Source organism: Anomaloglossus baeobatrachus, chromosome 4 (assembly GCF_048569485.1).
Source record: "Anomaloglossus baeobatrachus isolate aAnoBae1 chromosome 4, aAnoBae1.hap1, whole genome shotgun sequence".
In the NCBI taxonomy this organism is placed as follows: Eukaryota; Metazoa; Chordata; class Amphibia; order Anura; family Aromobatidae; genus Anomaloglossus; species Anomaloglossus baeobatrachus.
Window position 1 is genome coordinate 447,446,620 of NC_134356.1, and position 18,983 is coordinate 447,465,602.

Below are 18,983 nucleotides of genomic sequence, written 5' to 3' on the forward strand. Positions count from 1 at the left end.
GTCTATCTACTGTCCTCCTCTGTCAGAGCAAAATGTCAGTGGTGATCTTACGCCTGTGCACAGCATCGGTGAGTATAGGTTGCAGACGATATGCCAGACGATAGGTGGGCAGTCTGGTCAAAAACTCATACTGCACCCGCTCCGCATTTAGTGTATCCATAGTGGACGGTATTTGTAAAATCAGACAGTGAAGTGCAGAACAGACTATAATGAATAAAGCCTGCTTTACATGTTATGATTCTGCATACGATATCGTATGTGATCGTACCCGCCCCCATCGTATGTGCGGCACGTTCAATTTTGTTGAATGTGCTGCACAAACGATTAACCCTCCGTCACACGTACTTACCCGTCCATACGACCTCGATGTGGGCAGCGAACATCCACTTCCTGGAGTGGGAGGGACGTTCGGCGTCACATTGACGTCACGCGGCAGCCGGCCAATAGAAGTGGAGATGAGCGGGACGTAAACATCCCGCCCACCTCCTTCCTTCCACATTGCTGGCCGGGAGCCGCAGGTCGCATGTAAGATCTGTTCATCATTCCCAGGGTGTCACACACTGCGATGTGTGCTACCCCGGGTACGATGAACAACCTGACGTTCAATTCATGAGGAATGAATGACGTGCGTGCGATGAACGTTTTACCATTCATTCGCAATCGCACGTAGCTGTTACACACTACAATGTACCTTACGATGCCGGATGTGCAACACTTACGACGTGACCCCGCCGACACATCGTAAAAAATATTGTAGTGTGTAAAGTGGGCTTAAGGATGGGCATGAACCTGAGCAGCTCATATGGTGGAAAAGAAGGTACGTGCCACATAATGTGCCGACTAGTTACTAGTGCAGCACATGATCTCTGTCTTGTGCATTCTGGTAAGGGCTCGCTCACACCACTGTATAACACAGACAAGTGCCGCGGCTATGTTTTATTAGATAGAACTCACTCCAATGTTATACTTTGGATCAGTGCCAATTAACAGGTTTTTTTTCTGATGCTGATTTGGTATGAGAAAAAAATTAATGCATGCTGTGATTCGCAGAATATACCGGATCATGCGCACCCATACTAGTCTAAGGGCGGCTTTGCACACTACGACATCGCAGGTGCGATGTCGGTGGGGTCAAATCGAAAGTGACGCACATCCGGCGTCACTTGCGATGTCGTAGTGTGTAAATCCTAGATGATACGATGAACGAGCGCCAAAGCGTCGTTATCGTATCATCGCTGCAGCCTCCGACATTTCCATAATGCCGGTGCAGCGACAGGTGCGATGTTGTTCCTCGCTCCTGTGGCAGCGCACATCGCTGTGTGTGAAGCCGCAGGAGCGAGGAACTTCACCTTACCTGCCGCCGGCTGCAATGAGAAGGACGGAGGTGGGTGGGATGTTTACATCCTGCTCATCTCCGCCCCTCCACTTCAATTGGCCGCCTGCCGTGTGACGTCGCTGTGACGCCGCACGACCCGCCCCCTTAGGAAGGAGGCGGGTCGCCGGCCAGAGGGACGTCGCACGGCAGGTATGTGCGTGTGAAACTGCCGCAGCGATAATAATCGCTACGGCAGCTTTCACTAGATATTGCACGTGCGACAGGGGCGGGACTATCGCTGCAGCATCGGTAACACATTGTTACCGATGTCGCAGCGTGCAAAGCCCGCCTAAGGGTGCGTGTGAAACATCGGACTGCACTTGGATGTCATCCGTGTGCAGTTTGTTACACGTTGAGACAGACAATGGAGAAGATGGAGAAATTAAGCTCTCCCTCTTCTCTACTCTTGCACATGAGAGAATCTGATCACAGTGAATGACACTAGGTTCACACTCACAGCCGAGTTTGAGCCAGGGGTCATTAGTACAGTACATCGCATTCGATGCTCTACGCTAGTGTGACCCCAGCCTAATCGTTTACCTAGCCACCTAGCACTGGAAAGTCAATCGAAGGAATTTGTGCAGAATTCTTGAAGATGTGTGCCCACTTATCTAAAGGTCCATTTACACTGCAAGATAACCATCAACAAGCGTTTCTAGAAATGCTCATTTCACAACAATTGTGCAGTGTAAACAGGCTGCCGATCACCCAACAAATGAGCAGTTTGTACTCTTTTTGTCTGCACAAAAGATGTTTTCAGCACCGCATCATCCTATGTAGCCCATGCACATTGAACAGTCTACTAGGCCCCCTTCACACGTTCATGATTCCAGTACTTATGATGGGGTCTGCACACACATTCATGTTTTTTCTTGGACGTGTGTCCGTATGGCGCACATGCATGTCCGTGCATTTCGAATGGAGACAAGTCCGTTAGTCCCCGGCAGCACGGGTGTCACATGGACCACACACTGATGTGATCCGTGTGACATCAGTGTAGCATGAACCAAAGAAATCATGTGTCTTTGAAATAAAATTATTCTTTACACTCACCTGTATCCAGCGCTGCTGTCTTCGGTGCTGCTGTCACTTGCTACTTGGCTCGCTCATTATGCTCATGAATATTCACTGCACTGCGGACCCGGAAGCAGAAGCGCTGGATACAGCAGCACCGGAGGAAGCAGCGTCGAGGACAGACAAGTAAAACATTTCTGATCTTCGTGTGGTATTACAGATAGCAAACGGAGAATACACGTGTGCCAAAATCACGGCACACGAATGGCCATACGCACCTTCAACACGGACCATGAAAAACGTGCGTTTTTATCACGGACGTGTGTAGGGGCCTTGCAGATCATTCAGTATGCATCTGAAACATAACACTGCAAAATTGTATAATGTGAAAGGACCATTAGTGACTATCTCAGCTGCCCCTCCTGGTATGTGAGATCCTTTGTTCACCTTAATCCAATTACCAAATTATTAAAAACCTAAAGGAAAATGTTTATAAAACAGCTTAAAATGACTAATTCAGGACAGAATGGCTGTCAAACCATATACAGGCACTTGGTGCATCATGTCGGGACCAATAATTTAAGGGCACCCTCCCACCTGCCTGTTTTCCAGCTATCTCCACCCTCCCCTCTTCATTGATTGACAGCTCTGGCTTCATAGAGCAGAGGAGGATAGAGATAGATGGCAAACAAGAAGGTGGTTGGGTGTACTTAAATGTGTGACCAAACCATGATGCACCGAGCGCCTGTACTTGGCTTGAATAGTCATTTTGTGCTGACTGAGTTTCTTTAAAGGTTTAATTAGCAGGATAATAGCATTATAATAGTACCCGGCCACAGAACTGAAAGTGCAGTATCTGGGAGAAAATTAACTTTATTCCTCATGGCATACAGTCCTGCAGATGTGCCGATGCAGCTACAGTCACCACTCACAGCACTGAGAGTAACAGCTGTAAGCATACCCCATCACTGACTGTCATTAGGCCCTGCAGTGATGCACTACTGAGCCAGCTGTCAATCAGTGCCGTAGTGTACTTATAGCAGCTGCTCTCAGTGCTGAGAGAGGTGGCTGTAGCTGCACTGGTACACCTGCATGACTATAAAGTGGGTTTTACACACAGCAACATCGCTAGCAATGTCGCTGGTGAAAGCACTCGCCCCCGTCGGTTGTGCGTCATGGGCAAATTGCTGTCCGTGGCGCACAACATCGCTTACAACCGTCACACATACTTACCTGCCTAGCGACGTCATTGTAGCCGGCGAACCGCTTCCTTTCTAAGGGGGCGGTTCATTCGGCGTCACTGCGGCGTCACTAAGCAGTCGCCCAATAGAAGCAGAGGGGTGGAGATGAGCTGACCGAATATCCCGCCCACCTCCTTCCTTCTCATTGCGGAGTGAGGAGCATTCAGCATAGTGATACAGTATACAGACACAGACAGATCATGCTTACTCACTCCTGTGCTGGACTCACAGCCACACAGCTCAGCCCTCCTGTATAGTATCACAGCCACACAGCTCAGCCCTCCTGTATAGTATCACAGCCAAACAGCTCAGCCCTCCTGTATGGTATCACAGCCACACAGCTCAGCCCTCCTGTATAGTATCACAGCCACACAGCTCAGCCCTCCTGTATAGTATCACAGCCACACAGCTCAGCCCTCCTGTATGGTATCACAGCCACACAGCTCAGCCCTCCTGTATAGTATCACAGCCACACAGCTCAGCCCTCCTGTATAGTATCACAGCCACACAGCTCAGCCCTCCTGTATAGTATCACAGCCACACAGCTCAGCCCTCCTGTATAGTATCACAGCCAAACAGCTCAGCCCTCCTGTATAGTATCACAGCCAAACAGCTCAGCCCTCCTGTATGGTATCACAGCCACACAGCTCAGCCCTCCTGTATAGTATCACAGCCAAACAGCTCAGCCCTCCTGTATAGTATCACAGCCAAACAGCTCAGCCCTCCTGTATGGTATCACAGCCACACAGCTCAGCCCTCCTGTATGGTATCACAGCCACACAGCTCAGCCCTCCTGTATGGTATCACAGCCACACAGCTCAGCCCTCCTGTATGGTATCACAGCCACACAGCTCAGCCCTCCTGTATGGTATCACAGCCACTCAGCTCAGCCCTCCTGTATGGTATCACAGCCACACAGCTCAGCCCTCCTGTATGGTATCACAGCCACACAGCTCAGCCCTCCTGCATAGTATCACAGCCACACAGCTCAGCCCTCCTGTATGGTATCACAGCCACACAGCTCAGCCCTCCTGTATGGTATCACAGCCACACAGCTCAGCCCTCCTGTATAGTATCACAGCCAAACAGCTCAGCCCTCCTGTATGGTATCACAGCCAAACAGCTCAGCCCTCCTGTATGGTATCACAGCCACACAGCTCAGCCCTCCTGTATGGTATCACAGCCACACAGCTCAGCCCTCCTGTATGGTATCACAGCCACACAGCTCAGCCCTCCTGTATGGTATCACAGCCACACAGCTCAGCCCTCCTGTATGGTATCACAGCCACACAGCTCAGCCCTCCTGTATGGTATCACAGCCACACAGCTCAGCCCTCCTGTATAGTATCACAGCCACACAGCTCAGCCCTCCTGTATGGTATCACAGCCACACAGCTTAGCCCTCCTGTATGGTATCACAGCCACACAGCTCAGCCCTCCTGTATGGTATCACAGCCACACAGCTCAGCCCTCCTGTATGCTTCTGCTGCTTCTGTCTCATTTGCTACTAACAACACAAGAATCCCTCTGTTTCTGTGTACCGTGGATGTGACATATCATAGCTGCTAATTAAAAAAAAATCAAAATACAGCAAAAAATACCTAAAAATTAAAAAAAATACTGAAAATTAGACACAGAGCCTGCAGTAAGGAAAACTGGTGAAAAAGGCAGGATTTAAAGTGAAATCTGCTCCTGACACTTCTATCAATTCAATCTCTAATGCTGGAAAATAAAATGCAACAATTCATCAAATGTGAAAATTTCAACTGAATAAACACTATTCGTGCATAAGTGAAGTAAAGTTCAAAACATTTTTTTGTACCAACATCCAATAATTCCACACCGGCTGTTTCGGTAATGTACACAGAATTGTTATACCCATTGTTAGTCATATGGTTTGCCAAACAACAGTATAGCTAGAAAAGCTGTATGCACTAACCTCAGGGTGGTCCTCTATTCCTGCTCGTACTTCTAATTGCTTTTGTTGGATGTCCCAGTTTTTAGTGATCAGTGAAGTATCTTCAGATTCTTTTGCATCAGGGAACAAATTGAATAAAATAAAGTATCCCCGTTATGAGACGCACCTCGGCCGGCAGTGCTCATGTACAGCAAAAACACTATCTTAGCGTTCCACGTTACAGTACCGTTTTGTGTGGGATCATGATGATAACAAAGATAGAGGCACAATCCTTAAGGAGATCTTTAAGAGATCCTAAGCGTTTGGGAAAACACCTACCGGTAACTTCCTTCCTCGGGTATGATGCAAGGTACATGTCATGTAATGACCAGAAATAGTGTTCTTCCTCATGTGTGCAGAAGATAACAAATAACAGGTATACTTTAAGGACATTGACGCACAAGGTTAGAATCTGTTAACAGCACTGAGCACCTTAGTATAAACTCAGTGTTACTTATGCCGATTATAAGCCACATGGCATTTTCCTTTCTACTCATTTCCAGTGCAAAGTTATATATTCTGCTGATTTCCTTTTAGGGGAGATAAGTGAATTATGGGAACACAGATCACAGTTAAAAGGAATCTGTCAGCAGATTTTTGCCACCTCATCTGACAGGAGCAAAATGTAGGGAAAAGAGATCCTGATTCCCACAGTGTATCACTTAGTTTACTGGTTTTTAGATTTAGCATGCAGCAGAGCTGAGAAAGCTAACCTTACCCACAGCACAGACTTCTGTACATTGTCTATTGACAGTGAGCTGCTTATCAGAGCAGCGGGCATGGTCAGACACATACTTGTGTGCACTGTAGTCCTAGCAGTCATAATCTCCTGGTGATAAAACTTTCACTTTAAGTAAACAACACGCAGCTTGATAAGTGACACATTTTTGAAATTTGTGTTTCAGACTCTATCGCCTGCTGTTTTCAGATTACATAGTAAAAACCTGCTGACAGAACCCCTTTAAATTGTTACGGCAAGGTCATTAGATTACATGTTACCATATTACAGTTGAGTGTCATCTATATAAAGGCAATGAGTTGTATCTATCAAGGCAATGAGTAGTATCTATCTATCCAGCTATATAAATGAAAGGAAAAATAGACAAAAGTATAAAGTGAATAAACCTTAAATAGAAACATGAAATATGTTCATAATTGTTATCAGAAATAGCTTTTAACTGTCCACATCACTTAAATTAACTATGGGAAATGTATATGGCAGCTTCTAAAAATGAATTAGCACCACTGAATATATAGGGGAGGGTGTAGAGGTGGCTGTTGTGCCTGTTCCCTGGAGCCTAAGAGGGCTCAAGCATTTATTCTCCCCATATGAGAAGATTAATTATTCTATCAGCATGAAATAGTTGTGGGTCCCCTTTGCAGATTTTGCATTGAATAAAACTGTGACTGTGATACTAAGGGGTACTTTGCCCGTTGCGACATCGCAGGTGCGATGTCGGTGGGGTCAAATCGAAAGTGACGCACATCCGGCATCGCTGTCGACATCGCAGTATGTGAATCCTTTTACATACGATTAACGAGCGCAAAAGTGTCATTATCGTATGATCGGTGTAGGGTCCGACATTTCCATAATTTTGCAGCAGCGACGGTACGATGTAGTTCCTCGTTCCTGAGGCAGCACACATCACTGTGTGTGAAGCCGCAGGAGCGAGGAACATTACCTTACCTGCACCCCAGCTGCAATGCGGAAGGAAGAAGGTGGGCGGGATGTTTATGTCCCGTTCATCTCCGCCCCTCCGCTTCTATTGGCCGCCTGCCGTGTGACATCGCTGTGACGCCGCACGACCCGCCCCCTTAGGAAGGAGGCGAGTCGCCGGCCAGAGTTACGTCGCAGGGCAGGTAAGTGCATGTGAAGCTGCCGTAGCGATAATGTTCACTACGGCATCAATCACAAAATATCGCTGCTGCAACGGGGGCGGGGACTATCGCGCTCAACATCGCAGCATCGGCTTGCGATGTCGTAGTGTGCAAAGTACCCCTAAGACTAGCATTGTGCATGTCAGTTGTAATGAACAAGCCCACTGGAGTAAGATGCCACGTAATGAATTGTGCCGTGAACTAGAGAACATTTCTGGTGTGGGTTACTCCACTATAGTAGCGTAACTTTTCATGAATTAGATGGGGGTGCTTAGCCATCCCCTGTACTGCTAATACTTCATCCATTTTAATGGTGCTGTCTGGAAGTGGCTTTAAAACGTTAAAAGTTCCAGAATTTTTGTGCAAACTCAGAATTGCTTAAAATAAGTTGCGAAATTTGAGGGGTTTTTTATACCAGAAAACTGCAGTAAACACCTTCATGAATCTGGTCCATTATTTTTACTAATGTCAAGATCAAACACTTAGCTATCCTTATACTTTATTTTCCTTATACTTTAGACCAGTGTTTCCCAAACTCCAGTCCTCATGGCCCCAAACAAGTCATGTTTTCAGGATTTCCTTACTATTAGGCCCGTTTCACACGTCAGTGAAAAACACAGACGTTCTTCACTGACGTGTAAAATACACACATGTCTAAGTGCAATCCGGGCTCCATTCTCCGTGGTCCATGATTGTACATAGAGTTTAACTCACCTGTGCTCGCTCCCGCTCTCCTTGGTGCTGAACGCTCCAGCGGTGCAGCATCCAGCCGGCGCTGACCTCCGCAGCAGCTGCTTCCGGGTCGGCTGTGTCGTGCATTCATGAATATGCACGACAGTAATGAGCCGGCTCAGAAGCATCAGGCAGAACAGGCTGCAGAGAGCACCGCTGAAGCCGGGTGAGTAAAAATGATTTTTATTTTATATGCACGTTTTTTTCTGGCACGTGTTTCACAGATCACACCACTGTGTGGTTCGTGGGACATCCGTGATGCCAGAAAAAAAATGGACATGTCTCCATGCGGCAATCACGGACACGCGTGTACGCCGCATGGAGACAAGGTCAGTGAAAAATCACTGACGTGTGAGCAGACCCATTGATTATAATGGGTCTGCGTATGTCAGTGATTCTGGTACATAGAAAAAAAAGCACAAACGTACCAGAATCACTGACGTGTGAAACAGGCCTTAAACAGGTGATGGAATCATTATCAAGGCATCACCTGTGCTATACTAAGGAAATCCTGAAAACATGACCTGTTGGGGGTTGTGAGGAGTTTGGGAACCACTGCTTTAGACACTGGTGGACACAGACAGACAAGGGCCCCTGTGCAAGAACAGTATATTGACTCTTTGCAGCCCAACAGCTCATCAAAATGCACAATTCCACCTGCTTTGGAGGTAGAGATGGGCCCCCCAACGTTTTGGGCCCCTGTGCGGTCGCACAGGCTGCACTAATTATATGTTTGGCCCTGACTTTAGAGATCGGATGCATTGTTACATGAGCAAGCCTCCGGCATACGTTAGTGCCATAACGTTTCCCTTTTAACCCCTAGTTCACTAGCATCATACAGGGGCACTGGTGGTGCCCGTGGCTCCATGGCATAGAGCTGTAGGCGTCCCGTGTGTTGCCGTCCAGGCTCCATGCACACAGTTATGTGCACAAACTTTGGATTCCAGCTATGGCCGCTAACAGATACTTCACCTCGTATGTCTTTTTCTTTCTTACTGTGATATAAGATGATTTCAGATTGCTATACCAGTCTTGCTCCTAACACATACAATCTAATTCCTTTCTTTATTACTCGGTCATTATAAATTTCTTCTATTTCGCACCGTCAAGGTTTAGCCTTGGATTCCACACTTTCCATACACATGCAGTTACACAAGAAACGTTCTTTTGACATCTTTGTCAGGTTTCTTCTCTATGATGTTTCTTGCTATGTAATACAGCTTTCATGTCTTATCCAGACGTGTTTCCCATGGTTATCATAGAATACTGTCTCATTTTACTTAGTTATAAGAAAGCTTTTTTTTTTCCTATGTGGTTAACATAATTCTTTTACACTTTATACTTTTATGGCAGCAATTTTAGAACGCTTACCTGGAGGAGAATATTTGTGTCTTTGTGTTAAAATTGCATTTCTTCACGCTGAGCCAAACAACCTAGCATTAATTCACTTCCTATGTATTTCACCAAAGTATGATGTTTTCCCATGTGTGTTCGCTAGCTATAATTACATTGCCTCTTATCTCATGCGATACTATCCCTCAAATCTTCCCCTGCTCTGTAAGCTTCTTCCCCTGTGTCTTAACCATTTTTTAATAATATTCACTTATCTCATCAAACTCTGCTAGTATTTCTTTGCATCTCACCAACTATGACAGTACTGCATCTTAAAAAGCTGTGGTCGCATTTCCTTACACTGCTCCCACGCTAACCAGTATTCCCAATGTCCCAGATGTCACCCAGTCACACAAGCGTTCTCATTTTATCCAGTTCTAATAACATTTCCTCTGATTTTGCCCTTCCGCGATAAGCTTCCACCCTATTTCATCTGGTTCTGACTACATTCTGCCTTCTACCAGTTATGGTAACCTCTTAGCTCATGATAATTCTTCCTTTGATCCACCTCCAATGCTTTTTTGCTTTTCCTTTCCACGCCACCAAACAATGTTATCTTTCCCTCAAACTACTACCCATTTGTGCTGGCATTACCTGGTATTTCACTCCGCTATGATGGCGTTCACTTGTTTCCCATCCACCTGATATCGCATTTACCGTCGCTAATCTGTGATGACGTTTCCTTGTATCTCAAAGGAATATAATAGCTTTTACCCGCAGCTTACCAAGATATGAAAATGTCATGTACTATACTTGTGACAGGGTTCACTTACCTTAGGGCTTCCGAAATCCATTATTGTGTTCTATTTCATGTTATCTTCATCTTAGTATTATGTGCATGCTTCAAGGTGGTGCAGAATGGTATAATCTTGAGGTCCTCTGAGAAAAATTAGTTTCTTTCCTTTTGCAAATAGTCAGAAAATAGCATTACTACCTCAAAATGTTGGAAAAACTTTTATGAATCCTGAAGTCTGATGAGATAGCCCAAGTTCTAAGCCTTTGGCTCTTTCTTGAAAGAAAACTACCAGAGGGACCAAAAACAAAAGGCTACAGTGCTGCTAAACCAGGGGTCGGGAACCTTTTTGGCTGAGACAGCCAACGCCACATATTTTAAAATGTAATTCCGTGAGAGCCATACAATATGTTTAAGCAAAAAACAATAATATAGTGCAAAGGGTAAATGAAGGTATAGGACAGGATGCAGAGGTAATGGGTAAGTCTAGAGCAACAAGACAAAAGAATAGAAAAAAAATGAAAAAAGGGTAACCAGAAAAGATCAGAGAAAATGACATGTGGATAGTCACCATAACAAGAATAGTGGAATACACTACCATGGTGTCAAATGTGGAGTCATCTGGTATCGGTGACGTATACTGATAACAGCTTTGTCTGCCGCTGTGAAAGGCGCCAAGGTATCAGGTAAACATCTGGGTTAAAAAAGGTATAGGTGGCCAGTAGCGGTGTAGTGAAAGCACCATGTGACTACTCACGGAAGTGTCAGCATCCAGAGTTGCTAGGGAGAGGTTATGCATACAGCGCATGCACCCGTGACGGGGCCATTGAAAGGATGAAGCGATCTGTGTACAAAGTTCGCATGTGTTGGTGACATGAACGAGAAAGAATCGGGGTTAGGCTACTTTCACACATCCGGTTTGAGCAGTGCGGCTCAATCCGGCTGTGAAACCTATGCAACGGATGCGGCAAAAACACCGCATCCTTTGCATAAGTTTTTACATGCGGCCCGTCCGTTTTTTTTCCGGTTGCGGCATGCTACTGAGCATGCGCAGTGGAAGAAACCGCATGCGGTGGCCGGATGCGTTTTTTTACGCATCGCGTCGCATCCGGCGTCCATAGGCATGGATTGAAAAATGCGCCGCAGCGGCCGGGTGCGGCGCGATGCGATTTTTTTGCCAGACAAAAAAACGTTGCAAGATACGTTGCCTCTGGCCGCCGCTTTAATTAATTTTGCCGCATCCGGAAAAAAACGGATGCAACGCAAAGCCATCAGGCACAATCCGGTAACAATGCAAATCTATGGGGATAAAACGGATACGGTACCGGATCCGTTTTACCCGTTTTTTTCCGGATTGTGCCTGATGGAAAAATCCTGATGTGTGAAAGTAGCCTTAGGCTCCGGATGCACATGAAGCTGTCACTCGGGAATAAAGCACCCACTCTCCTGACAGCTTTTAAGCTTTTTAGCGTTATTATTTTTTTTATTAAAGATTTGACTGCAAGCCAGATGCAGCCATCAAAAGAGCCACATCTGGCTCATGTGTCATAGGTTCCCGACCCCTGTGCTAGATGTTGTGAGTCATTAAAGGGAATATGTGACTTAATTCATGCTGCCCAAACCATGAATCAGAGAAAAATAGAGAAAATATATTTTAATGATATGGCTGGGGACTACGAGACTAGTCCAACATCGACCCAGAACGGCTTCTATGAGAGCTGCTGCAGATGATGGACAGGTCTATCCCATAGTGAGACATCTCTCAATAACCTAGAGCGGCACTAAGAAAAGACAAAACTAGTCCATCACCATCCCTGGGTGGCTTTTCTCAGCGCCGCTAGAGGTGATTGTCCAGTCTATCACATAGCGAGACATCTGTCAATCACCTAGGGTGGCAGAGAGAAAAAACAAGACTAGTCCATCATCGTCCCTGGCTGGCTTTTCTCAATGCAGGATTAGGTTCGTCTCTGGCTATGTTCTCCAGGCTGATCCTTAAAGTACATCTCATCTGAAATGCCGGAGTATTTCAGAAATATATAAATATACCGGGCTGCAATTGTGCACACGGCCTCTGACTCATGCTGCCAATGGTTTGGGAACCCTGAATCAGGTGACAGGTTTCCTTTAACTTTCTCAAATATCTGCTAAATTTTATGAATAAAAAAGGCAATTGTTTGTTTAAAATTAGATTGAAAAAGGAGTTGAGAAATACTCTGAATTGCATTTGACAAATTTATATCCAGACCCATACAACATTTTTGGAACTGCTTGTTACATCAGTTCAACCATACCCGAACAGTAACGTCTTCGTGCAGTGGAACTACAAGTTGCAATCACTGAACCCAACATACAATCAAACAATAGTGAAATTGTGACCCATGAGTGGCCAGTTTCCATTTTCTACGCTGCAACAGTGTTTAGCGATACCAGTGACCAATGCATCCGTTTCCTTTTTGTACTTCTGCCAACATTACGCACCTTAGAATTTCTGAGCAAATGTCGTTTACTAAGTTCATGGTCACAAACTACCTGAGATCAACGAAAGCGACGCTGGTAACGGATGAAGATGCCACACGGTGAGTATAAGACTTGGGTAGGGACTTAGATTAGAAGCACCGCTCCAGTGGTGAAATAACAAACGCTGGAGTGGTGCTTTAAAAATTTGGGTTTGCACTGTGGCTCAGTGGTTAGCACTGTTGCATTGTAGCATTGGGATCCTTGGTTCAAATCCCACCAAGGACAACATCTGGAATGAGTTTGTATGTTCTCCCCTTGTTTGTGTGGGTTTCTTCCGGGTTCTCTGGTTTCCTCCTACACTTCAAAGACATGCTGATAGGGAAGTTAGATTGTGAGCCCCAATGGGGACAGTGATGATATCTGTAAAGCGCTGTAGAATTTTATGATGCTGTATAAGAAAAAGGCATAATAAGAATAAACCTCCAGTAAAATAATGTAACATAAGTGTTTTTGGCTTTAGCAATCTTTAGGGTCAGTTTCAATTTTCCTTCAGGCTTCTCTATGAGATATCAAAAATAGTTGGAACTAGATAAATATTCTAAATGTTACAAAACAAAAAAATACCAACCATAGCGTGGACCAACCGGGGGCACGATACTACTGCTGATCATTAAACTTTTAAATACCTGTTTACACAGAGCAAAGTAAATGATGCACCCTGGGCTATTTATACTACTCAGAGCACGTAGGCTGCCATTGTTTTCGGCAGTGCGAGAGCAATCATTTTTTTTTGTGCTGCACGAAAGATCATTTTACCTGATGAACGAGTGTTTCTCTTGTTCATCAGGTGATCAGTCGCCTGTTTTTAATAACGCTCATTCACGATTTCCTTGCAGTGTAAATGCAACTTAAGTCCGCCATATTCATTAGACTAGTCAGACAAAATCCACCAATATCGGTGGGATCAGATGGCAGTCTCATGTGTAGGGGTCTGCCAGCTGTACCTCCACAGGTGATGTCAGAGGAGATAAAGGTCGGGCAGGTTTAATTGTAACATCCAACCCATTTATTGTTCAGGAGATAGGCTGCTGTCACAGGGGCCTGACAGAGGCTTTCCCCGCTCTCCAGGTGGAGAACACATGAACGTTTGTCTACATTAAGCTTTCCTGTGTGTAGGAGGGGGAGTACGGAGAGATACCTGCCAGCAAATCACCTTTAAATGCATTACATTTATCACAGTATATAATGCCGTGTGATAAATCTGCACTTTCAGACCCACTTGTCTAACTTTACACCATCTATTAGTTGACAATATTTTCACACCAAAAATTGTATCACTCTTGTAATGATTTTTTTTTATTCTCTAAACCTGTCTACATGTGTATGTATAGTCTAGTGTAAGTGGAAGAAAATACTCATCGATCACCATTTTCTCAGTTTTCAATGCCCTTCTATCGTCTTCTGCTTCTTACATGACTTAATTTCCATCTTGCCGGATCCGGTTTGAGTCTACATGTGAGCCGAAAGTCATTTTTAGAATGCAAGCCTATGGAGCCTTACATAGTTACATAGGTTGAAAAAAGACCTAGGTCCATCTAGTTCAACCTTCCTCCACCGATTCTACATTTTGTCACTAAGTCACTTATAACCAACAATGTTGTGTTGTGTACTGAGGAAATCATCCAGCCCTAAAAGCTGTTATAGTGTCTGCCATTACTAGCTCTTGTGGTAGGGCATTCCACAGTCTGATTGCTCTAACTGTAAAGAACCCTTTCCTATTTAGCTGCCGGAATCGCTTTTCTTCCACTCACAGTGTATGCCCCCTGGTCCTTAGTATTGTGTTTGGAAGAAATAAGTCATGTGCCAGTCCTTTATATTGACCACACATGTATTTATACATATGAGATCTCCCCTGAGACGTCTTTTTTCTAAGCTAAACATAGCTAACTTTTTCAACCTTGTTCAGACGATCCGTAGGCTTACACTGTATAAGTGACTTCCAGCTCACACATACACTCAAGTGGGATCTGACGATTCAGATTTTCAGTCACCTGAGTGAGAAGAAGACAGGAGCGATGCTCAAACTGGGGAAGACCGTGATCGGCGACTATATTAACACACTTACACTACATTACATATACATATAAATAGCTTTAGGAAATACATTTTTGGAGGGGAATTTTCTTTAAATTTGCCCCATTGTGTTTATTTCCCTTAGCATGAAGAACGATTTATATATAAGCATCCATAATGTTTTTACTTCTACTTTGACCCAAAGTGTACATTTATATATCCCATTTATCTTATATCTATTACATGGCATGAATCATTCTGAAATCCGTAAAGGGAGTCTGCCAGCCAAACTGATAATATAAACTAAGCACAAAGCCTTGAAGAGGACATTGCGCCTAAAAGAAAAGCTGGCTCTTTAGTGTTTTAGTTGTTGAAAGCAGTAAATTAAGTTTAATCAAAGATGCCAATTAGGGTGCTCGGTGCACCCCTTGTGTGGCCAAGCGGCTCAGTGCACACAATTGCACGCACAGGTTTTTTATGCCCCCTCACTTTGTGATAGACAGCGCTGTTTGCAATGGAAACTTGAGCAAGTCAGCACTGTCAATCACCAGTGAGGGGGCGGGGTCATGAAAAGCCTGTGGGCGGAATAGTGCACTGTGCCGCTTAGCCATGCCAAGGGCACACCGAGCACCCTCATTAGCATATCTTATAAAAATTCAGTTTCTGCAAAACTGAGGCAGTGATTAGAAAATTAAAAGTGCAATTTTTATACAGGTTATTTTACCTAAAAGACTATGTATTAGCTATATTGTCAGTTCAGAGACCAAATGTTAGTGCCATCTATATGTACAGTTAAAGGGTTTTCCCCCACTTTTAAACAGCATTAACTGTATTAACTTAGCATTAACTTATAAAAATTAATTGATCTTAGTAATATATTTGTATTTCCAAAATTACCCAAATCTGCAGCTATCAGCAGCAGTACCTGACTACGTAGGGCTAGTATTGCTATTGCAATGAGCTAGTCAGCCAGCCCCCTTCACATACCGCACTAATGATGTGCCAACACAATATACTCTCTGTATATGCTCTGTATGGCACACAAGCCAGAAGTAGAGATGTTAAGACCTGGTAATCTCATTGATAGCAAAAGATTACAGCACCTTTAAAATGTAAATATATTAGTAATATTTATATATTTATATAAGGAACACAGCTAAAGATAGGGTTTTTTTTAAGTGTACAAGTCCTTCAAAGTATCTCCAGTTATTTTAGCTGTTTATATATAAATTTCCCTACTTTCTGAATATAAAAAAATATCACTTGCGCTATGACACTAATGAGAGATACAGTCATGGCCAAAAGTGTTGGCACCCTTGGAGTTGTTCCAAAAAGTGAAATATTTCTCCCAGAAATTCATTGTAACTACACGTTTTGTTATACATGTTTATTTCCTTTGTGTGTATTGGAACAACACAAAAAACAGAGGAAAAAATGGCAAATGGGACATAATTTCACACAAAACCTCAAAAATGGGCCTGACAAAAATGTTGGCATCTTTCCAAAATTATGAGTAAACAACTTTGTTTCAAGCATGTGATGTTCGTCAAACTGACCTGTAGCAAGTAACAGGTGTGGGCAATATGAAAATCACACCTGAAACCAGATAAAAATTGGAGCAGTTGATTCAATCTTTGCATTGTGTGTCTTTGTTTGCCACACTAAGCGTGGAGAATAAAACAAGGAAAAGAGAACTGACTGAGGACTTGAGAACCTAAATTGTTGACAATTAACAGCAATCTCAAATTTTCAATCCATCTCCACGACTCAAAGTCCGGATCGTGAATAAGCAGCGCCAATCAAGTTCCAAAGAAATTTAAGCTGCACTGCAGGCTCAGAGTGCATCCGTATCAGCACAAACTATCCACCACCATTTGAATGAAATGAAATGCTATGGCATGAGACCCAGGAGGACCCCACTGCTGACACAGACATAAAAAATTTGGGAGGAAAATAAGGGTGCATCTTATAACCCGAAAGTACTGGGAAGGGGTGGAGAGTGTAGCAGGAGGCAGGGGCAATGCTGCGGGCTGCTGGCACTGTGCTGGCAGCTGCTGTGCTGGGGGCCGCAGTGCTGGCGGCTGCTTAGCTGGGGGCCACTGTGCTGGCTGCTGCTGGCGCTGTGCTGAGGGCCGCTGTGCTGGTGGCTGCTAGGCTTGGGGCTGCTCGCACTGTGCTGCAGCCGCTGTGCTGGGGGGAGGTAAGGCAAGCCATCCTTAGGTCAGTGGTGCAGCTTCAAATAATGACGCTCTTGACTCAAGAGCTCACCTGCACACACGCTGCCTCCAGTCCAGCAGCGGACATAAGGAAAATGGCGCCCGGAGGTGGCACGTGCGCAGATGAGATCTCGGCTTGTCATTCAGCAGACAGCTCATTCTGCGCACACACCAACTCTGGGCGCCATTTCAACCTAAAGATGGCCTCTGCCTCCCTTCATCGCCCGCAGCACAGCAGGCCCCAGCACAGCAGCCCGCAGCACACAAGAGATCTTGGCTGCCTCAAGCCACCCGCAGCGAGCATCTGGGATACCCACCGCACCATCGCCCTGCTCCTCCACCGCCCCTGCCTCCTATGACCCAGCTCCATGACCGTTGCCGTCCCCCCTCTCTAAATTTGGGGTGCGTCTTATAATCCGGTGAGTCTTATAAACCGAAAAATATGGTACTTCATTTTCTGAAACAATTTCAAGGGTGCCAAGACTTTCAACCATCACTGTATATGATTAATAATGTCACTAATAATACAACTGTGGAATAGCTGTGTGTTAAATGAATTGGGGATACATTATAGAAATTATTTACTGTAACATTTGCTTAATTTTTATCTGTATATAATACTTTTCGAAGATGATATATTTAAGAATTCTATATTATAGATGAACTATAGATGCTACTAGATAAAATCAGAGTCAAATTTCATGTCTCCAATCACTCCAATCACTGCTATTAATAAATACTTTGCTGTAAAAATTCATTGATACTTTCTTTCTGTAATTAAAGGGGTATTCTCAAGTTTGAAAGTTATCCCATATTCATAGGATGGGGATAACTGGGTGTCCAATTGTCATGTCAGGGAACTAAGGCTAGCTGTCAGGGAACTTAGGCTGAATGCAGTGGTGGTGGATTATATGTGCACTGCCGCTCCATTCATTCTTAAAAGGGAATCTGCCAGCAGGTTTCTTCAATTTAACCTGAAGACAGAATGCTGCAAGGGTTAAAACAGAGAATTCAGCCCTGCATCTGTTATTTCACAGTCTTTTATTGTTTACCAGCAATGTTAGTTTAAGCCACTTATCTTTATCATTAGTGGGTCTCAGTAGAGCATGAGCTGTAGTATGACTCTGCCCTGCTGTGATTAGCAGCTTCTGTCTATGGAAATGTACACTGAAAGCCTGGTGTGGGCGGGGGCAGTTCCCAGAGCTCTGCTACATGCAAAATCTAAAATCTTTCACTGTGTCAGAACGGTTGCACACTGTAATCTACATGATACATAGTTTAACTCAGGACCTCTTTGCCTACATCATGCTGCTCTCAGATGAGGTAGCAAAATCCTGCTGACAGATTCCCTTTAATGTGAGTGTTGGAGATGGCCAACCTTCACTTTATTCAACTGGGCCCCATTATGGGGATTGCTGGGGGCTGCAGTGCTCAATTTGAGAATACTCCTTTAATCTAATTCATGAGGGTACAGTCCCACGCAGTGGCTGCTACATGCAGGCGATGCGGGTTACACAAAAAGTATACCAGCAAACTTGTGCACTTAATTTCCAGCATTAATATACAATTTGTTTGCATACCTGTATAAAGTGATGAAAATCTATCTGTTAATATAGTTTAATATTTTTTTTCACTGTATCTTTACATTTTTACAAATGTATTGGCAACATGATTTTTTTGGTCATGTAATACATATTATTAATTATTATTATTATTATATAATAGTAATTGCAAATAAATCATGCAACCAACACATTTATTAGGCTACAGAGAAAGTGATCAACCCCTTTAATATTTAAGGCTAAATAGACATATCTGATGGTTCACTGATCAAGTCAAATGAAGCAAGTCATGATTGTGCAGATTATATTTGGATCATTTTTTAGATTTTTTTTTTTAGATATTTTTATATATG